Consider the following 18,655-nt stretch of genomic DNA (forward strand, 5'->3'; position numbering starts at 1 on the left):
CCTTTTTGGTACAAGGGTTTTACAATCAGGATAAAATAATGACACATGGGAAGAATAAAGGGCCTGACACCCCCCCCCCCCTTCCCCGTTCAGTTTATTATATCCAAAGACTCATTCCCAAAGTGCTTTATTTCTGGAGATATCTTCTATTCCATTTGGAATCATGATGCTTCTTACAGCCTCTTCTCCAGGAGATCTGCTTTTCTGGTCCAGGTTATTGGAGATAATAGTTTCCTAAAATTGCTTTAAAAAGATCTTAGACTAAGGACTTTTAGAATAATTTCATCATCCCCCCCCCTCCCAACCCCCCCAGGAGGATGAGATACTGCCCAGGATCTAATTCTAACATAACCTGATGGTAACACACATTGAATATTCATTTACAGCACCTTGGTAAGGGATGCATGGTCAGGCTACTAGGTTACTGATCCAAGAAGGTATTAATATAAATGGATTACTTCTCTGAAAAATAAGAGGAAAGAAAAATGCATGTATAAATACAAATAATTTAAAATCATAAAAAGCCCCTGATACATATTCAGGGTCTTATGGAGGTATTTTATATCCTACAGGAATGTGGGTCAGGAACAACATATTGCAATAACTCACCATCTGCCATGACTAAAGAAAGTTACCATGACAAAGAAAAAAAGAGGATAGAAGTCTGACAAAAAGGGGAATGTGGTCCCTTAACTTGATTTCTACTCCAATTATACAGATAGCAAGTCAGAATTAAAGTCAAATAGTCTGTTATAACTTTCAGACTGAAACAGAGATGACTGACCTCAGAACTTGATTAACAGCCACTTCCCCAAGTCTCCCCTGAGATAGCTCCCCCACTTCGGTATTGACATTCACCACCACCCCACAGGGCTTATGGACATCAGTCATCATGTGTCTATCAGCACTGATCAGTGGCTTGTTAATCCCTTTTACTGGACTCAGACTCAAACATCAGTTATAGCCCCATAAGATTTAATAACATGGCAGGTTTCAATAGTCCTAAGCTTTGGGGCATACAGTATTGTCAGGGCTGTTAGACATTGAAAACTGATCATTCATTATTGAATATCATTTATAACTGTAAACTGAAATTTACAAAAACACACTTGAATGAGAAAGGGAAGAAGTCCAGAAGTCCAGCCTCTACAGCAGCCCCAGATTTGCGAACGTCACATAATTTGACCTGTAATTCTGGTATATAAGAAGCAACAGAATGGGTCCCCTCCCCCCCCTCCAGTAATTATATGTATGCAGGGGAAAAGGTTTGACCTGTATAGGGAAATGTCACCATTTCAGATGGTGAGACATGTAGATCTCCCTTAGGTCTGCTACACAGGTAAAATGGAGCTATGGGGAGAACGTCAGGCCACAAGTGAGTCTTAGTGCACAATTTGCCAGTCATGTTTTTAAGTTCTCTATTCACATATTCAATTTGGCCTGAGCTCTGGGGATGGTAGTCTGTAAGAATAAACCCAAGATAAGACAGAATCTGTAAAGTGAGTTCTCCTATCTGAATCAGTATGTGCAGGTGGGCCAAATCTGGAAACAATCTCTCAATAGCGTTTTAGCAACAAAAGTTGCTATGGCACAAACACTAGGGAAGGTTTCTCTTCATCTAATGAGTTGGTCCAATATACCAAGACAAACTTTATAATGTCCAGCTTTTGGCGTACTGATGAAATAATTTGTAACTGATCAGATGTATAAGCCAGGGGACACTCGCCAAAAGCCTTGTCATAGAAAGTATTCTGCTTAAATGTCTGGCACCTAGGGTAAGAGGGACACACCCAAGATTTGATATTAGTTTATACCTGGGGCTACCCAAAGGATCCCCTGAGTACCAAAATGGCCACTCCTGTGAAGCTCTAAGAGGAGATGTCCTGCTGTCTCCCTGGCATGTTTGTGCAACTGGTGCCTCTAAAAGTAGGTCATCCACAAATTGTATCAGTAAACTACCCCCCCAAAATAGTAACTAAATCCTGTTGTAAAATTTGTGAAAACAAAATTGAACTTTTTATATATCTCTGAAGTAATGTTGTCCATGTCCATGGGAATCATTCCAGGTGAAAGCAAATATTTTCCTAGAATTTTCATGAATAGGAATGGAGAAGAATGCAGAACAGAGATCCACAACTATAAACTATATAGCTTCACTAGGGATTGAAGAGATAATGGTTGCAGGATTTGGAATCAGTGAATTTCTAGTGTAACATGTGAATTAACTGCAGGCAGATCTTGTACAAACTGATAAAGAGGTTTCCCAACTGGGTCTGGCTTATGCTTTTTTTACTGGGAAAGTTGGTGAATTATATTGAAATTTGCATGAAATTATTATCCTTTGCTCATTTGATGAATCACATCAGGGAAATCCTTCAGTAGCTTCCTTGGGTAAAGGATACTGAGGGCTGGAAAGGGGGTGGTGCACCTTTTATCTTAATCTGAACAGAAACAGCTGACTTTGCCTGCATCAGAAGAGGATGAAGCCCACAGAGATTCAGGGGTATCTGCTGGGATTTAAAAGGAAAGGGGCGGCTACATGGTAGAAGAACTGGGAAGAAATTTAGAGAGTCCTTAGATAATTATAGGGACAAAGAACCATCTGGAGAGCATGATATAGTGGCTTTTAGTTTATAGAAGAGGTCTCTCCCTAACAGATTTGTAGGGGAATCAAGCATTAAGAGAAATGAATGTTCTACTGATAAAGGTCCCATGGATACCATGTGAGGAGAAAGCTTACTAACATTTTGAGTCTTCCCTGACACTCCTACCACATTTAAAGTAACAAAAGAATTATATCCAGCATGGGTTTGCTCATTAAGACTGATCTGGAAGCCCCAGGATCTAGGAGGCAATCCTCATAACTGTTCCTAACCTTAAGACCACACAGACTTCTGAATTCCTCCCTTAGTACATGTTTTTGGTCAGTCAAAAAGGTTGAACTGGAATCAACCAAGAATGGGTTTTTAAATGGAATAAGGGGGTACAATTTATATTAAATTCACAATTCTCATCTGTGAAAGGGGGATAACAGTAGTACCAATCTCTTGAAGTTATGATGAGATGATATTTATAAAGTACAATCCTTAAAGTACTATATATAATGTTAGCTATAATAATAATTACTATTGCTACTATTTGAGGTGGATAGTGCCTGATTTAGCAGTTATTTAAATTTTTGTACCTTTCTATTTTTTGTAAAGTTGTTAGTAAGATATCTTAGAATCAAATACTTTTTTAAAAAATAAATTTTTGTTGATATCTTTTTTTTTTAATTGCCTGGATTTCTCCTGATTCCTCTCTTTCCAGAGAGGCATTTCATACAAAAAGTATTCTTTAAAGGAAAAAACAGATAAAATCATCAATACATTAACAAAAGCTAAAAATTCATGCCATATTTCATATTCATCATCACACTTCTGCAAAGGAATTAGCTATAGCATAATGACTACAAGAATCTCAAAACAGTTGAAAGTGAATGTTGCAAAATTCCAAAGAACAAGCCGAGCTGAAAAGAATTATAGCCTTTTCATAATTGGAATGAGCCTTAGAGATAATCTGGTCCTACACTTTACCCAGCCCAAGAATCCTTTCTTCAGTATCCCAGCCAAGTGATTATCTGTTGTTGTTTGTCCTTCATTTTCAAAGGGGACCAATGACATCACAGGTTGATATCTTGACTTTTTTGTGAATGGGATTTAAGTGAAGGGGGAGTTTTACAAAGTTGTAAACTATATACTCTTTCTTCTCGTCATCAGTGACATGACAAAAGTCAGAATGACAAGTGGTGGCCAGGGCAGTGGATAGATGCCTTGTCATCCTTAATGTTTGATTAAGCTCTAAGTGCTCCACAGTGCCTGCTTCAGCTGCCTTTGTTCTCATCCACTCATTCCAGAGTCATCATATGCTTGGGGCATATATTTCCCTTGTTTACTGACAGGTTTGAGGCCTGTTGATTATCCTCAATCCAGTTTATTTCATCTACCAAGCAGGTTTTGCCAGGGTATGGCCACTGTGCATGCTCCAGCTTCTTGACTCTACAAGTGAGAGTTGGGTGACAGACACAAAAGTGAATGAGTAGCCCCCTCTCCAGAGGTACTCCTCTTCCCTGCAAAACCCACATATTCATCTCATCTCTGCTTGAACACTTCTCATAAGATATCTGTTACACTGCTTTACATTGTTATGTGCCTCTTTTTCCTTTTTTTTTCTTTATACAGAGCAAAAATATTTGCCTCAATGTGATATCCTCTTATTGGTCCTCATTCCATATTCTGGAGTCAGAGAAATAAGTCCTTTTTTCCATATGATAGACCGTTCCTCATTGGGAATAGAGATTGTTTCATTCTTTATATTTGTATCTTAAGCCCCTAGCATTGAAATGGTACTTTACTTAGGTGTTTAGTAAATTTTGATGCAATGCTCCTTGAGTGAGGAAAACCCAAGTTCAAATCCAGTCCTAAGACACTTCTAAGCTGTTTGACCCTGGGTAAGTAACTTAACCTCTGTCTGCTTCAGTTTTCTCAATTGTAAAATAAGGATGATAATGGCAACCACCTTAAAAGATTGTTGTGAGGGTAAAATGAGATAATATTCGTAAAGTGCTCAGCACAGTGGCTAGCATATAGATTCTTTTCTAAAAAATTAATTTATTAATTTTTTTATTTGGTCAATTTCGAACATTATTCCTTGGTTACAAAAATCATTTTCTATTCCTCCCTCCCCCAACCCCACCCATAGCTGAGCAATTCCACTGGGTATTACATGTGTTGAGCACAATAGTATTCCATCACCAACATATACCACAATTTGTTCAGCTATTCCCCAACTGAAGGGCATCCTCTCCTTTTCCAGTTTTTGCCACCACAAAGAGCACAGCTATAAATATTCTGTACTTGTATTTTACCTTATTATCTCTTTGGGGTACAAACCCAGCAGTAGCACATAGATTCTTTAAAAAAATTTTTTTAAATTTAGAATATTTTTCCATGGTTACATGATTCATGATTCCACCCCTTCCACTCTTTCCTCCCTCCTTCCGAAGCCGACAAGCAGTTCCATTGGGTTATACATGTATCATTGTTCAAAACCTGTTTCCATGTTATTCATATTTGCAGTAATCTTTTAACATCAAAATCCTAATCATATCCCTATTGAATTGCATGATCAATCATATGTTTTTCTTTTGCGATTCTGTTCCCACAGTTCTTTTTCTGGATGTGGATAGCATTCTTTCTCATAAGTTCCTCTGGATTGTCCTGGGTCATTGCATTGTTGCTAGTAGAGAAGTCCATTACATTCGATTGTGCCACAGTGTATCAGTCTCTGTGTACAATGTTCTCCTGGTACTGCTCCTTTTGCTCTACATCAATTCCTGGAGAACTTTCCAATTCACATGAATTTGCTTCAGTTCATTATTCCTTTTAGCATAATAATATTCCATCACCATCAGATACCACAATATATTCATCCATTCCCCAGTTGATGGACAACTCTACATTTTCCAACTTTTTGCTGCCACAAAGAGCATGACTATAAATATTTTTGTACAAGTCTTTTTCCTTATTGTTTCTTTGGGGTACAAATCCAGCAGTGGTATGACTGGATTAAAGGGCAGGCATTCTTTTAAAGTCCTTTGGGCATAGTTCCAAATTGCCTTCCAAAATGGTTGGACCAATTAACAACTCCACCAGCAGTGGCACATAGATTCTTAATATATGTTTGTTCCCTTCCCCTTTGTGTCATATATTTGAAGACTGTGATCATGTTTCTAAAAACTCTTCTCTCTGGTCTAAATAACCCTGATTATATCAACGGATCCTTATGTGACATGATTTCCAGTCCTTTCACCAAAATAACTAATTTATATAGAATTTTGAGATTAACAAAGTCTTTTATTAACAAGCCTAATACTATTAATATAAATTAGCCACAAGAATGTAAATAAGAATGTTGTAGAATAGGAATGGCCAGGAATGTTAATATAGGAATGTTAAATGGAGGGGGAACTCTGTGTAACTGTTTGGGCCTGCTCAATGGATAACTGCTGGAGACAGATGTAAAAAAACCTTTATTTAATAAATATTAGAAAAAGGTTTGAGGAAAGGTAATGAAAGTTGAGGATTAGGATCTCTAAATCTAACAGGGGGCTAAGTTTTTATCCACTTCCCTCTAGTTCCAGAGAACTTGCTTCTTGCTCAGGCTTCCCTGAGCCTAATTTACAACTCCTTATCACTGAACTAAATCCCCAGAATCTATGCTAAATAACCTGTTCTAAAAATTATCCATATATATATTACTTACTGCCTTCTTGTAGCCCTTCAGATCACTTCTTCAACTCCTAGGACTTTCTTGGTCTAGTCAGACTTCTGGGCCTTTGGTAGGCCTTAAAGGCTCTGCCCACTCTGCAGTCACACAGAGGGGAAAAAACTGCCTCACTCTTCCATATATAAGTAAGTTTACTTTCTCCTTAGATCTTTTTCAGCTTTAAATCAACCAAATTAATTTGGTTATTCACTCTCTCTGCCAACTGCCAGCCCTTCCAGGCCTAGCTAGACTTTTCAGCCTAAGCTCAAAATGGCTTGGTCTTTTCAGCTGCCACACTTCTTAGCTGCCACACAAAGAGAGAGGAAAAAATGCCTCTCTCTCTCTTTTCTGTTGATTTCCCCCACAAACTTATTCCAGAAACTGTAACCTGTTCTCCTCCTTCACCTGTCACTGAGTTTTTCAGTGTTCCAGGGAACAGAAACACCAGCTTTCTTCCAAGGAAAAAAAACTTCTAGGAGACCCCCTGCTGTACAGGCCTGCAGTTGGGGAACCAACTGACCCTGGCTACCCAGAATTTCAATGGATCCCCTTCCCAAAATACTGTCTGGCCTTAAAGAAACCTTACCCACTATTATTTACCCTGTCCTTAGCTGCTAAGATCCTAATTACTCCAAATGGTCCTCATTAGCCATATGGCTTAATTAATCCTAATGCTATTCCCATTTTATAGATGAGAAAACAGGCTCAAAGCAGTTAAATGGTTCCATAGATAGCTGGTAAGTATCAGTTTTGAATTGGAACCCAGTTCTTCTTACTCCACGACTAGTACTATTTTCACTATACCACACTTCTTCTCGAAAGAATAGAAAGAAAAGTCTATTTATATGATTTGAATGAATCTTTAAAGTTTACAGTGATATACTATAGTATCTTTGAGGAATGGTTTATTCTGACCTGCTTACTTTACTGTATTTTTTTTCTGTTATGGCCCATAAAGATCTATTCTAATATACTTTATTTTGCTCATTAATATTAAAAAATTATTTATTTTCAATTATTAAGCATTTCATTTTTCTCCTTTCTGTCTTCCCCCAGGAAGAGAAAACAAAAACAAAAACAGAACCCTCATAATTAATAAGCAGAGTTGAGCAAAACAAATGCCCATATTGACCACATGCAATAATGTGTCTCATTGTGTGTGTTGGTCCATTGAACCTCTGCCATATAAAAAGTATTCTTCATCATTTGTCCTCTGGAAACATTGATATTGCTATATAAATGGTTCTCCTGATTCTATCCACCCATTTCACTTTACTTTTCCTTATGAATCTTTCTGGCTTTCTTTGAAGCCATCTCTCTTCAGTTTCTTACAGCATAGTAATATTATATTCCACACTTAATAGTGTAGTAAATGTTTGAACAAGACACCTAGAATTTCGTTTTCTTGGCGTTAAGGTTTTGGGGGAGCAGGGGGTGACACAAAAGAATAGTTGAGGTGACCAGCTGCCTTTGTTTCAATGCCTGGTTTAATCTCATAAGATTGAGGATGGCATTTTCTGAGGACAAATGAGGGAATTCCTAAAGGATTTGGTCTTTTTTAGTTAAGTGAATAGGAAATGTAAATTACACTTCTTTTATCTATCAAGGGTATGAACAAACAGCTATAGTCATTTTTGCTCTTAGAACATTCCACTTACACTTTGATTGGAGGCAGCTTGGGGGAGCTATTAATGGCCTCTACTATTAGAGGGATGTCAAAGTTCTGTAGAACCTGTGAAGACTGGATTTGGCTCAATTTGGATTGTAACAATGAAGGTATTTAGCTCTTCCTTGATTGTGAAGATTAAATTGTAATCCCTTTTAGATTTAATCCCCCAAAATGTAAACACAGTACTTATTTTTGAGTGGGAAGATCTGCCCATGTTAGATCTAATCACCAAAGGTGTAAATATCCTACTTAATCATGAAGTGGGAGGTCCGTGACCCACATGTGAGATAGTGGATAAGGAATTAGAATCAACTAACTGCCTTCTGGGCAGTCCTACAGCAGAGCATCAGTTATGATTGGTAGATGTGGAATTAGGGGAAGTGACTGATGCAAGAAATAAGGTCTTTAAAAGAGAGACAAAGACTAGAACGAGGTTGGTGGTAGTGGTTCTTCTGGGAGTTTGAAAGAGACACACTTGGAGTGGAGCCTTCTGTAAGAAGCAGTTCTACTGGAGTTGAGGCTGATAAAGAATCTGCCTCTAGAAAAGGCCCATTGTCTTGAGACTCCTTTCCCCTGGCTAGGGCCTTAGAATTCCTGTCTGGCTCAGAGGAAGCAGGAGCTCCCCCCACCCCTTTTTTTCTCTTTCTCTCTTCCTTAATATTTTCCCTCTATTGTAAAATAAACTACCATAAATTCCATTCTGACTTTATTAATTCATTTTTGGGATTTAGTAATTAAATCCCTGGCAACCAATTAAATATATTCAGTCCAACCATAAATTTAACAAACCAGTAGTGGAATTATATTTAGCCAAAACAACCTTTTCTTTCATTTAGGCATCTTGACTTTAATCATACTGAGGCATCACCCAGATGCTTGAGTAATTACAGACTGCATGGGATTATACCTGAAATGAGTAAACACATATCACCTGGAGAACACTGCTTCTCAATCCACTAAACCTCAGAACGCCTAATGCAAGCCAGAGAAGTGTATCAAGTCATTCTAGAAAACCAGTTTTACTGCTTATATTTGTGAGTTCAGGAGTAAGGCGGGGTGGGAAAGGAAGTATAAGGGGGGAGGGGTTTATTTATAAAAAGGTTGGACTGGGTTATGTTTATAACAGGGTGGCCAGGAATTTATATTAATTCCAAAGAGATTTGTTTACAATTCATTTACAAAATATAGAAAGGGGGAAGAAAATCAGAGAGAGACTAGGGTAAGATATCTAACCTAAGCACTAAGTAATTTACTCAGGCCCCTGGCTCAACTCAGGCAGGGAGAGTTAGTCCTTAGGCCCTAGCAAAGCTGAGGACCTGGGGAAGTCTCTCGCAAGAGGTAAGTCTCTCCTGAGGTTCGTTTTTTCAGAAAATCCAGCAGTTAAGAGTCAGCTTTTCATTCATCACATGTCAGTTCAATGGAAGAGATTTTAGAACAGCCTCACCAGGAACAGGGTCTCAGGTCCAGGCTCTATTTCAAAGAATGAAGACCTCTCTCTCACAGGAAGTGATGGCTTGTTTTAAAGACACTTCTTTTGCATCACTTCCTGTGTCTTCCTCTAAGTTTATGTCTACCAATCACAGTTAAAGCTTTGCTTTAGGACTGCCATGGGATAGTTAGTTTAATTCTGATTCGTCACCCACTATTGCACATGTGGGTCACAGACCTCCCACTTAATGATTAAGTGGGATGTTTACACTTTTGGTGATTAGATCTAAAAAATAGGCAGGGGTTACAATTTTAATCTTTACAGAAGAAAGGGATTATTACTGAAACAAAGTCTTAAGTAGGCTTTCTTTCTTTTTCTTTTTTTTAACCCTTACCTTCTGTGTTGGACTCAATACTGTGTATTGGTTCCAAGGCAGAAGAATGGTAAGGACTATGGGAGTCAAGTGACTTTCCCAGAGTCACACAACTAGGAAGTGTCTGAGGCCAGATTTGAACGTAGGACTCCCATCTCTAGGCCTGGCTCTCAATCCACAGAGCTACCCAGCTGCCCCCTGAAAAGACTTTGAGTATCAGTCCAAGAATTGACTATGTCTGTTGTCTGAGGACCAGCCTAGCTAAGTATAACATCTTAACAAGAAGTCTGGCCATAAGGCAAAAAATAATTTTGATCTTGAAGATTGCAAGGAGTATATGTATTGAAAGAATACATCCTTGTTAGACATTGAAAATGCCACAACTACCCTTTCCTGAACTCATGTCATAAAAATAACTCATTTCTTATGGTAAGTATATAAAACCTTTCCTCACCACAAACCTGTAAGAATGTAAAGGAAAACAAGTAGTATTTTTGATCTTTAAAATGAGCAATGGGAAAACATGCTTTCCCATCTCAAAGAGGTAAGAGTGTAGGTGTGGAATGAAGAGGAATTTCTCAGATAAGGCAAGTGTGTTCATGTGCTTTGCTTAATTGTATTTATTTGTTACTCTGATGGGTTCGGTCAGAGGGAAGTTAGTGGAAATGATAGTATGTAAAAGTATCAAGATATTAACAAAAATTAAAAGAACAATCCTGTGAGGTAGAGTTTTACCCCTATTTTGCTGATGAGGGTGGTGAAGCTTAGTGAGATAAGGAACTTTTGTCTTATATCTCAGATTGACAGCCAGTACTCAAACCCAGGTCTTGTACCTCCAAATTTAAAAAAAAAAAGTGATATTTTGGGGATAATTCTAGTAATGGAATTGTTGAGTTAAAAAGTTTGTGATTCTTAGTATGTATTGCTTTCCAAAATACTTACACAATCCTGCAGTCCTACCAATAGTATATTCTTGTATCTGTTTCTTCATGACCCCTTGGCTCTTTTGCCATTCTTGTGATGTAAAGTGATACCTTACAGTTACAGTAATTTGTATTTGCACTTTAAACAAGTATAAAATCAATAAATAAATTTATTTATAATCATTTATACTTTAAAATGAAAGTCCATGACTATATCCATATAAATTTGTTACTCTCTGTCCTTTGCCCATTTCTGTTTGTGGATATTTATTTCCTTTTATATAATCATGGTGTACTGGGTGTCCTTGTTGTTTTCTTTTCATACTACTTCATATAAGTCCAGTTTTTTATGGTCTTTGTCATCATGTTTAATGGTATGAAGTCGAATAGTTGTTCTCTGACTTGATCAGACCACACAAAGGGTTATAGGGAAATTAGTGCCCAAGCTGGAAAAGGGACTGGGAGTGGGGGTGGGGGTTACAAGGATTGGTTGTTAGTACTAGAAGTGTTTAACCCAGAGAGCAGATTTAAGGGAATTGTGATCATTGTCTTCAAGAATTTGAAGGGCTGCTTTAGGGATTAGACATCCCAGGCCATCTCCAGTCTCCTTTGCCTAGGATTTCCCTCCTCCCCCACCTTTTGGGTTTTTTTTCCCCCTCTCTTGGAATGCCTAGCTCCTTTCAGAGCTCAGCTCAGGATATTCTCCTCCTACACAGAGGCCAGCTCTCCACTATTAGCAAAATTACTTTGTATGTATTTTGTATCTACTTAATATGTATTTTGTATCTACTTAGTCTGTAGAGTGCTTGCTCTGAGGCTAAGAGCTGAATTTCCTTTTTGTCTTCACATCCTGGTATGTCATAGGAACTTAATAATTACCTATTGAGTTGAACTAAATTGCTTGGCCTCTAAAGGCAGAACCGAGGCAATGGGTAGACTTTGCAGAGAACCAGGTTTAAGCTTAGATCTAAATAAATCAACAATTAAAACAAAAAGTGGAATGGGCTGAGGTCCCCTTTATTGAACTTTAAGCAAAAATTGGATGAGCACTTCAATGTTTTATCAGAAATTCTGCCAGGTATAGGTGTGATTCTTTGATATACCAGTATATTAAGCTGTTCAGTTCCTGTACATTTAGGTAGTTTTGATTACAAGTAATGTTCTTTAAAGCCACTGGCCCCATTTCTCCCCCCATTGTTAGGCTATGTTCTTACTAATATTACCGGGTTAGTATTATTTTTATTCTTGTTACATACTGCCAAATTGCCTTCAAAAAATGAAATCACTTTGCCATTCTCTCCCAATCAGCACTGAATTTTGTCACTTTTAACTATTACTGCCTTTGATAAAAGCTAACTAGTATCTTCGTTATTTTATTTTGTATTTGTTTTGATTACTGACTGAATATTTTTTGTTTAGTGTCCATATTTGGTAAATTGGTTCGTATTCTTTAGCAAATGAGTTAACATTAACTTTAAAGCGCCATCTAAATGCTCATCAGTCTTATTAATAACAACCTACTCAGTAGAGAACAGGGTAGTGCTCTTGCATCTATGTCTCAGTTCCTTATTAATTTTAGAGGTTAAGTTGTTAGGTGCTGCCTCATTGGGAATCCCAAAAGGCCTTTGTAAAGCGGGTTTTAGGCGTCCCATAAGTGCTCTAAGAGGTCGAGTGTCGGCCGGGTAGCATCTCGGTGCTCCTGCGAGAGTCGAGGATTTCTTCCTGCTCTCCCGAGTTCGCTTTCTCTTTCCCGTTGTTAAAACTGCGAGCGTAGTTCCCACTGTAACTTTCCGATGTGAGCTTGCTGGCTTCTTGCATAAACTACCCGAGGAGACGGTAATATTGTCATACAGACATCTTTGACAGCCAATCAGAGGCAGCGAAATTATCTTCAATTTTTTAAATGGAACTCTGGCAGCCAATGAGCAGTTCCCGGGCTGGCTGAGGTACCCACCCCACTGTATAATTTACTAGAAAAGCCGAGCCGAGGCCTGTATCGCCCCTCGGGGCCGTGCCCGGGGCTACGGCGCCGGTGCCCCGAGGGGGGGGGGGGGCTTGGCCAGGCTCCCCGCGGCGCCGCTTGTCCCGTTCGGCTGCAGCCCCGGCAGCTGACCCCTGCTCTGCTTCTCAAGGTAACTTTAAAACAGGAAGTATCCGAAGGAGGGCCCTGATGACGCGCAGGAGCCAATGGCGGCGGCGCGGCCGACGCCGAGAGGGCGGTGCGGCCAATGAGGCGGCCGGAGGCGAGGCTCGGTGTCAAATAGCAGGATAGATTGAATGCCTTTGCCTGTTAAAGTGGAAGGAGGCTGCAGGGCTCCGGCGGAGGCCGCCTCGGAGTTTTTCACTGAGGCAGGGGTCAGCTGAAAGACAAAGAAAAATGGCGAATAGTTTGGTGGGGGGGCCGCGGTTCATCCTCGCCCTGGAGTGGACCTTCCTGGCTCCTCGCATGGCATCTCCTGCGCCTTTTGTTTCCTCCGTCCTTGGGGGGAGGGCTAGCAGTGACTTAATTTCTCCCTGTCCGAGGAGAGATATAAATAGCTCCATGTAAAATTAATGCAGTTCCCGGTAAGTTTCCTTCTTTGTTTTCTGTTGAAATGATCGAAACTGTTTTGGCCTCGCCGAGTGTAGACAAGTTGCACTATTTCAGAAAATGGCCCCTTTGCATTCCGTGCATACTTCCAGGCGCACCTCCAGCCCCTGGCTCCTCTGGAGCTCCTGCATGCCCTTCGGGAGTGGGGGTGGGGTGCGGGTAGGGGAGGGTGGCTTTTTAATTTTTTTTTTGCCTTGTTCTGTGTGAAGAGCAGGTCCCTGAAGAAAGGTTAATCATTTCCCCTGGAAACAGCAGCCCAACACTTAACTCTGTGCTTTGGGCAAACCCGGCTCAAGAATTAGCCGAACTATTTTCCAAATAATGTTCCTTTGTTTCAGTGTGAGGAAGCTTTACCTATACTATAGAATAGCCAGCTCTGACCAAAGAGAGTTTTTGCCAAGGTTGAGGAGACCCCTGGGCTGTCTAGGCCTATATGTTTTTAGACTGGGAAGGGGCTGTTCTAAATTTGGAGAAAAGAAAAATAGTTCCACTTGTGCTTCAGGGTGTCATGGTGAAGGCCTTGATTTCACCAAGGAAAATTCTTCCAAAACTTTGTTTTATCCCACCTGTCCCTAGTTCTTATATAGACACTAGTAAATCCAAGTGACAGTATTTCCTATTTTGCACACATTGACACCTAAACACACACACACAACTCTGCTGTATCTCTCCAGTAACTGAATTTGATACAATTCTCTCATATCCCTCCCCCCACCCATATTTAATACAGTTCTGAACAGGTTTTTATGTGTCACAAAGTATATTCTTTTAATTTTCTGGTGCCTTGGAAAGTTGAGTCTAGGCAGCTCTTGTCCTTGTAAATGCTGATAGATTTTTGCTTGTGAAGGGATGTGAAGTCAATGCAAGTTGCTAAATCTCCACAGCTTAGCTCTTATGAGTAATGAAATCTTCCATCCTTTGTACAAACATTCAAGAAATACTCTACAAAAATAAGCAATCCTTTGTTTTCTTATTTGCAAATAAGGAATGAAGGTCACTGGAATATGTCTGCAGTAGAGCAGGCATTACAAGAAGCTGAACACTAGCAAGGACAGTCCCAAGAGAGAGGAAAGGAGCAGGCCTGTGTGCAGTTGTTCAGAGGCTGGTGGGGGCATTCGCCCTCCTTTATATTAAATACTTAGCTAGAAGGAAAGACCTGGATTTGGACATGGGGCATCTGTGGTTGGAACAGCAGTGCCATCAAAGTTGCTGGAAGCAGGCCTCAGACGTTAGTAAGAGTGACCTTGAAATACTGCTGCTGGAGTTTAAAGCATGAAGGACAAAGTTTGTTTATACAGCTTTGCATTGAAAAGCTGGTTTAAAGATGAAAAGAGATGGAGAAGAGATTATAGTTTCAAAGTCAAATTCTAAGTAAGATAATCACATTGCTTTCAGGCTTCTTGATTCTCTCCCCCTATTCCCATTAGAAAGTCTAAAACTGTTTTTATGATACCTGAGTGAACGGTTTTAACATAGATTCATTCTTCCTAATCTATAGAGTTCTTGTCCTCTTAATGGTATTTTAAGAGTTTAGAATAGTTTTGTTTATAAAACTTCTTTAGGGGAGTTGTAATGCTTATCTTCACTTCAGAAAATGGCCATCTGGGAAATGAAGTAGGCACTTGGAAAAAGATTAGATTTTGCAGGGAGACCTGAAAGTTATTTTTTTTTCTTTTAGCAGTCACTAATCTGCATGTTACCAGCTACTCCAAATTGTATTTATGATTTTTAAACCAGTTGCGGATTCTGGCAAGTGTGTTGTTAACTGACAAGCAAGAGAGCCTTGGAGTTGTGGGGTCTGTTCTAACTCCTTCGACCAGAAGTCCAGGACTTTACGGGGAAGTTGAAGGTGAAAGAGGGAACATCCGGAGAGGCCTAGACAAAGCAGCCTACGGGGGCCCAAAACTTTGGGTAAGCACCAAAAGACATTCAATAAGCCTTGTGGGGGAAACTAGACAGAATCTTAGGTCTTGTGGTCATTAAAAATCCTTTCCATTATATTTAATGGACAGAAATCTTCTAAAAGAGAGGGCCCTTTCAATGCTTTATCAGTAATTTTTCCAGATATATATATACATATATATTATATATACATACATTATATATATATATATATATATATATAAGCTCACAGGGAACCAGAGTTTCTAGAAGGAGAGAGAGTCTCCAAAGTAGCTGAAACTTCTGGATTGATAGAAGGGTTTGGAAGGCATTGAATACATTGTTTGATTCTATCTCTGGCTGTGCCAGGCAGAACCTAGTTATTGAAGGTTAAAAACTTAAGTATAGTAGGTGTGATTAGTTCCAGGCATCTCTCCCAAGGAAGTCAGGGGAAATCTGGTAGTAGTTGAATTCTTTAAAAAACAATTTATGAGATTTGGGATTTCTTTTTTTCTTTTTAAGCCAATTCCTATACTTCACCACTTGAAAGGGAGCAGAGACAATATATTTTTCATTCCTGTTTATACAGATGTTTCCTCATCCTTTTAATTTGTGCTTACAAAGATGACATACTGTGTAAGTAATTTCCCCTTGAACCAGGACTCAGTTACTTGCTGATTTGCCCTTGGTAAAAGTGAAGTGAGGATGGTATAGTAGAAAGAACACCAAGTTTGGAGTTAGAGGACACTTTCCCTGAGTTTGTCACTCATTGACTTTGGTACAAGTTTCTTCTCTCTGGGCCTCAGTTTCTTCTGAAAGAGAGGGTTATACTAAATGATCTTTAAAACCCCTTTCAACTCTTAATCTAATAATCCTGTGACTAAACGGTATTAAGTTCAGTGTTGTTTGACCTTGGTTGAATATATTAAAAACTTCAATTTCTGCATTTGTGAAGTAGGGATTTTTCATAGGGTGATTGTAAAGAAAACACTTCATAAACCTTTAAGCAATAGAAATGAAATATATTATTTTGTTGAGGTTTGCAATGACAAATCCCATCGTGGCCCTCTCATGTTGTAGGTATTATTTTTAGGTAGAAATCATGTTTTCTGTACTCGGACCAATTTTTAAGTGTAAACTCTGGGCTTTTTTTTTAAGTTATTATTACCTTCATTTCACTCCCTGAGGTTATGAGCTGATTTGAGCCAAGTTCCAAACTTAGGATGTAGTAGCTGTCATTTCTTTAGTTAATGGGGAAACCTTTTTTTAAAGTTGGTTTCTCTTTAGGATCTGAGTATTCTCTCAAATTCCTCATATCTACATAAAACTATGTTTTAGGATAATATAGTCAAAAATCTTCGAATGTATATTTGTAAAAGGATTTTTGCTCTTTGTTCCCAAGGGTTGGGGGTGGGAGACTGGTTTATGATGTGTTTCGCTTCCTGTCCTATTAGGCCACTTCCTGGTCAGCTCAGATGTCTCCTTTCCTTGTCTGGAAAGAACTATTCTTGGGCTGCATGAGTTTTGGTGAGACTTGCATGGTCTTCTATGGACTAAAATCCTTTGGGTGAGCTTGAACATAGCAATCATGGTGTCTTCCAAAACCAAACTAGGAGGGAACCCCATTCCTTTTAGAAACATTCTGGCATTTGGACTTTGCTCCTGCTATTGAGAAAATACTTTTGTTGTTTACCCCCTACATAGCCTGAGAGCAAGAGTTCAAGCACATAAAGGAACACAAATGAGCTTCCTCATTGGCTCCAGTAGTGATGTTGGTATGGATTCCATAGCAAAAACCGTTTTTACAAACTTCACCTTGATAGAGTGCTTCCCACACAGCAAACCTGTGAGATACACACTGCAAGTCTTATGTCATCTCTGTTTTACAGATGGGGAAGCTGATGACGCTGAGGCTCAGAGAGATTAAGTGACTTCCCCAAGGTCACACAAGTAAGTGTCAGAGCCAGGACTGGAAGCCAGGCCTTTGCTGATGAGCATAAACCCAGCCTTCTTCCTTCCTATTGCTGCCCTGTCCCTGTCCGTTGAGTTAGGTGTTCAGGAATGTCAGCCCTACAAAGGGACCATCTGTAGCATCTCATACAGCTCCTCGTGTGACAGAAGAGACTTGAGGTCCACAGAGGGATGGTCCAAAGTCACACAGCCAACAAGTTGTGTTGGGATGAAAATCCATTAGGCCTCCAGGTGCCTTTCTCTGTTGCATATGACACATTCATCTTGTTTATGCATGGTAGTTTGCATGTTGTTTTCCCCATCAATCTATGAACTCCTTGAGAACAGGAGACTGTTTTTGTCTTTCTTGTATCCCTTGCACTTAGCACAGAGCTTGGCACACAGTAGGCCCTCAATAAATGAATGCCTATTGACTTTGCCTCCAGTTGTTCTGCTTTTCATCTGCAACTAATGATGATAGCTGACATTTCTATAGCATTTAGGATTTAGGGCTGAAAGGAACATTTGAGATAATCCAGTTTAGCCCCCTCATTTTACAGAGGAGGTATCTGAGGTCCAGAGAGAGGGAGGAGCTCACTCAAATTTGTATAAGCAATGGCAGACCCCAGATTTGAACCAGACTCCAAATGAGATACTCTACTCTATTTGAAGATTCACAGAATGCTTTATAGATGTTTCCATGTAATCCTCCCAGCAGCCTTGGGGAAAGGACAGTTTTGTAGGTATTATTTTCATTTTGCAAATGAGAAAAAAAGTGACAGCCTGGGAGTTTTGACTCCAGTGTGTGGTTTAAATTTGTTTCTATTTAGTTCCATTAGCTTCTCCATCGGAATAGTAATACTAATAATATTAATGCCTATGTTTTATAAAGGTTTTCCAAGTGCTTTTCTTACAGCCTCTGAGGTAGGTAATGTAAGGAATATGAATTCCTTTTTAAAAATAAGGAAACTCAGGATAGTTCCTAAATGCTGTCCTAGGTTGACCACATATTGAGAAGGGCAGCTACCTAAGGCTCCTTTATTCATCTGGATTGTTTCAGTTTCTTCTACTTGCCCCTAAACTCTGCCATCTTAACCCTTCCGACACAGAAGGGCCCAAAAACAGATTGGAGAGCTCAATTAGTTGAAAGGTCTCAAAGCTAAAAATCCTTAGAATGGTGAAATTCTACATATCATCTCTTGTTGTTAGCCTACCAGTTTGGGGGCAACCTGGAGTAGTAGTGAAAAGGCTGGACTTGGAATTAAGATACGTGGTTCCATGTTTTGGCTCCCAATGAACACTGTCTGTGATGTGGTCTTTCTTAGCCTTGATCTCCTTGATAACATTGGAACTGCTCATAGGGATATTTAAGGAAAATTCTTTGTCAGCTTTAGAACAATAGAAAAAAATGAGGTGGTTGTGAGAAAGAAGTGGGGGGTGGGACAATCAGAAGGTCTAGGTTTGAATCCTAATTCTTCTACTTGGCCTGAGTACTCATTTTCTCATTCTGTGATACAGAGGTGGTAGTATTTGA

At 39.4% G+C, this 18,655-nt stretch overlaps 1 protein-coding gene across 10 annotated transcripts in view; it reads left to right on the forward strand.

Annotated features, from left to right (window-relative positions):
• The window catches only part of NFYC (nuclear transcription factor Y subunit gamma), a 95,766-nt gene that overhangs the window by 16,236 nt on the left and 60,875 nt on the right, over positions 1 to 18,655 (forward strand). For 2 of the 10 annotated variants that reach the window (XM_056795232.1, XM_056795224.1), the window contains exons 2-3: positions 15,028 to 15,201; positions 17,061 to 17,121. The exons of 1 other annotated variant lie outside the window; for it this stretch is intronic. The gene's annotated coding sequence lies outside the window, so the exon portion shown is untranslated. Of the gene's footprint in view, positions 1 to 12,671; positions 12,833 to 12,950; positions 13,266 to 14,968; positions 15,202 to 17,060; positions 17,122 to 18,655 lie in introns of those variants that run through there. 7 more of the 10 variants (XM_056795228.1, XM_056795231.1, XM_056795229.1 and 4 more) reach the window with 7 other exon arrangements.

Source organism: Monodelphis domestica, chromosome 4 (genome assembly GCF_027887165.1).
Source record: "Monodelphis domestica isolate mMonDom1 chromosome 4, mMonDom1.pri, whole genome shotgun sequence".
NCBI classification, from domain to species: domain Eukaryota; kingdom Metazoa; phylum Chordata; class Mammalia; order Didelphimorphia; family Didelphidae; genus Monodelphis; species Monodelphis domestica.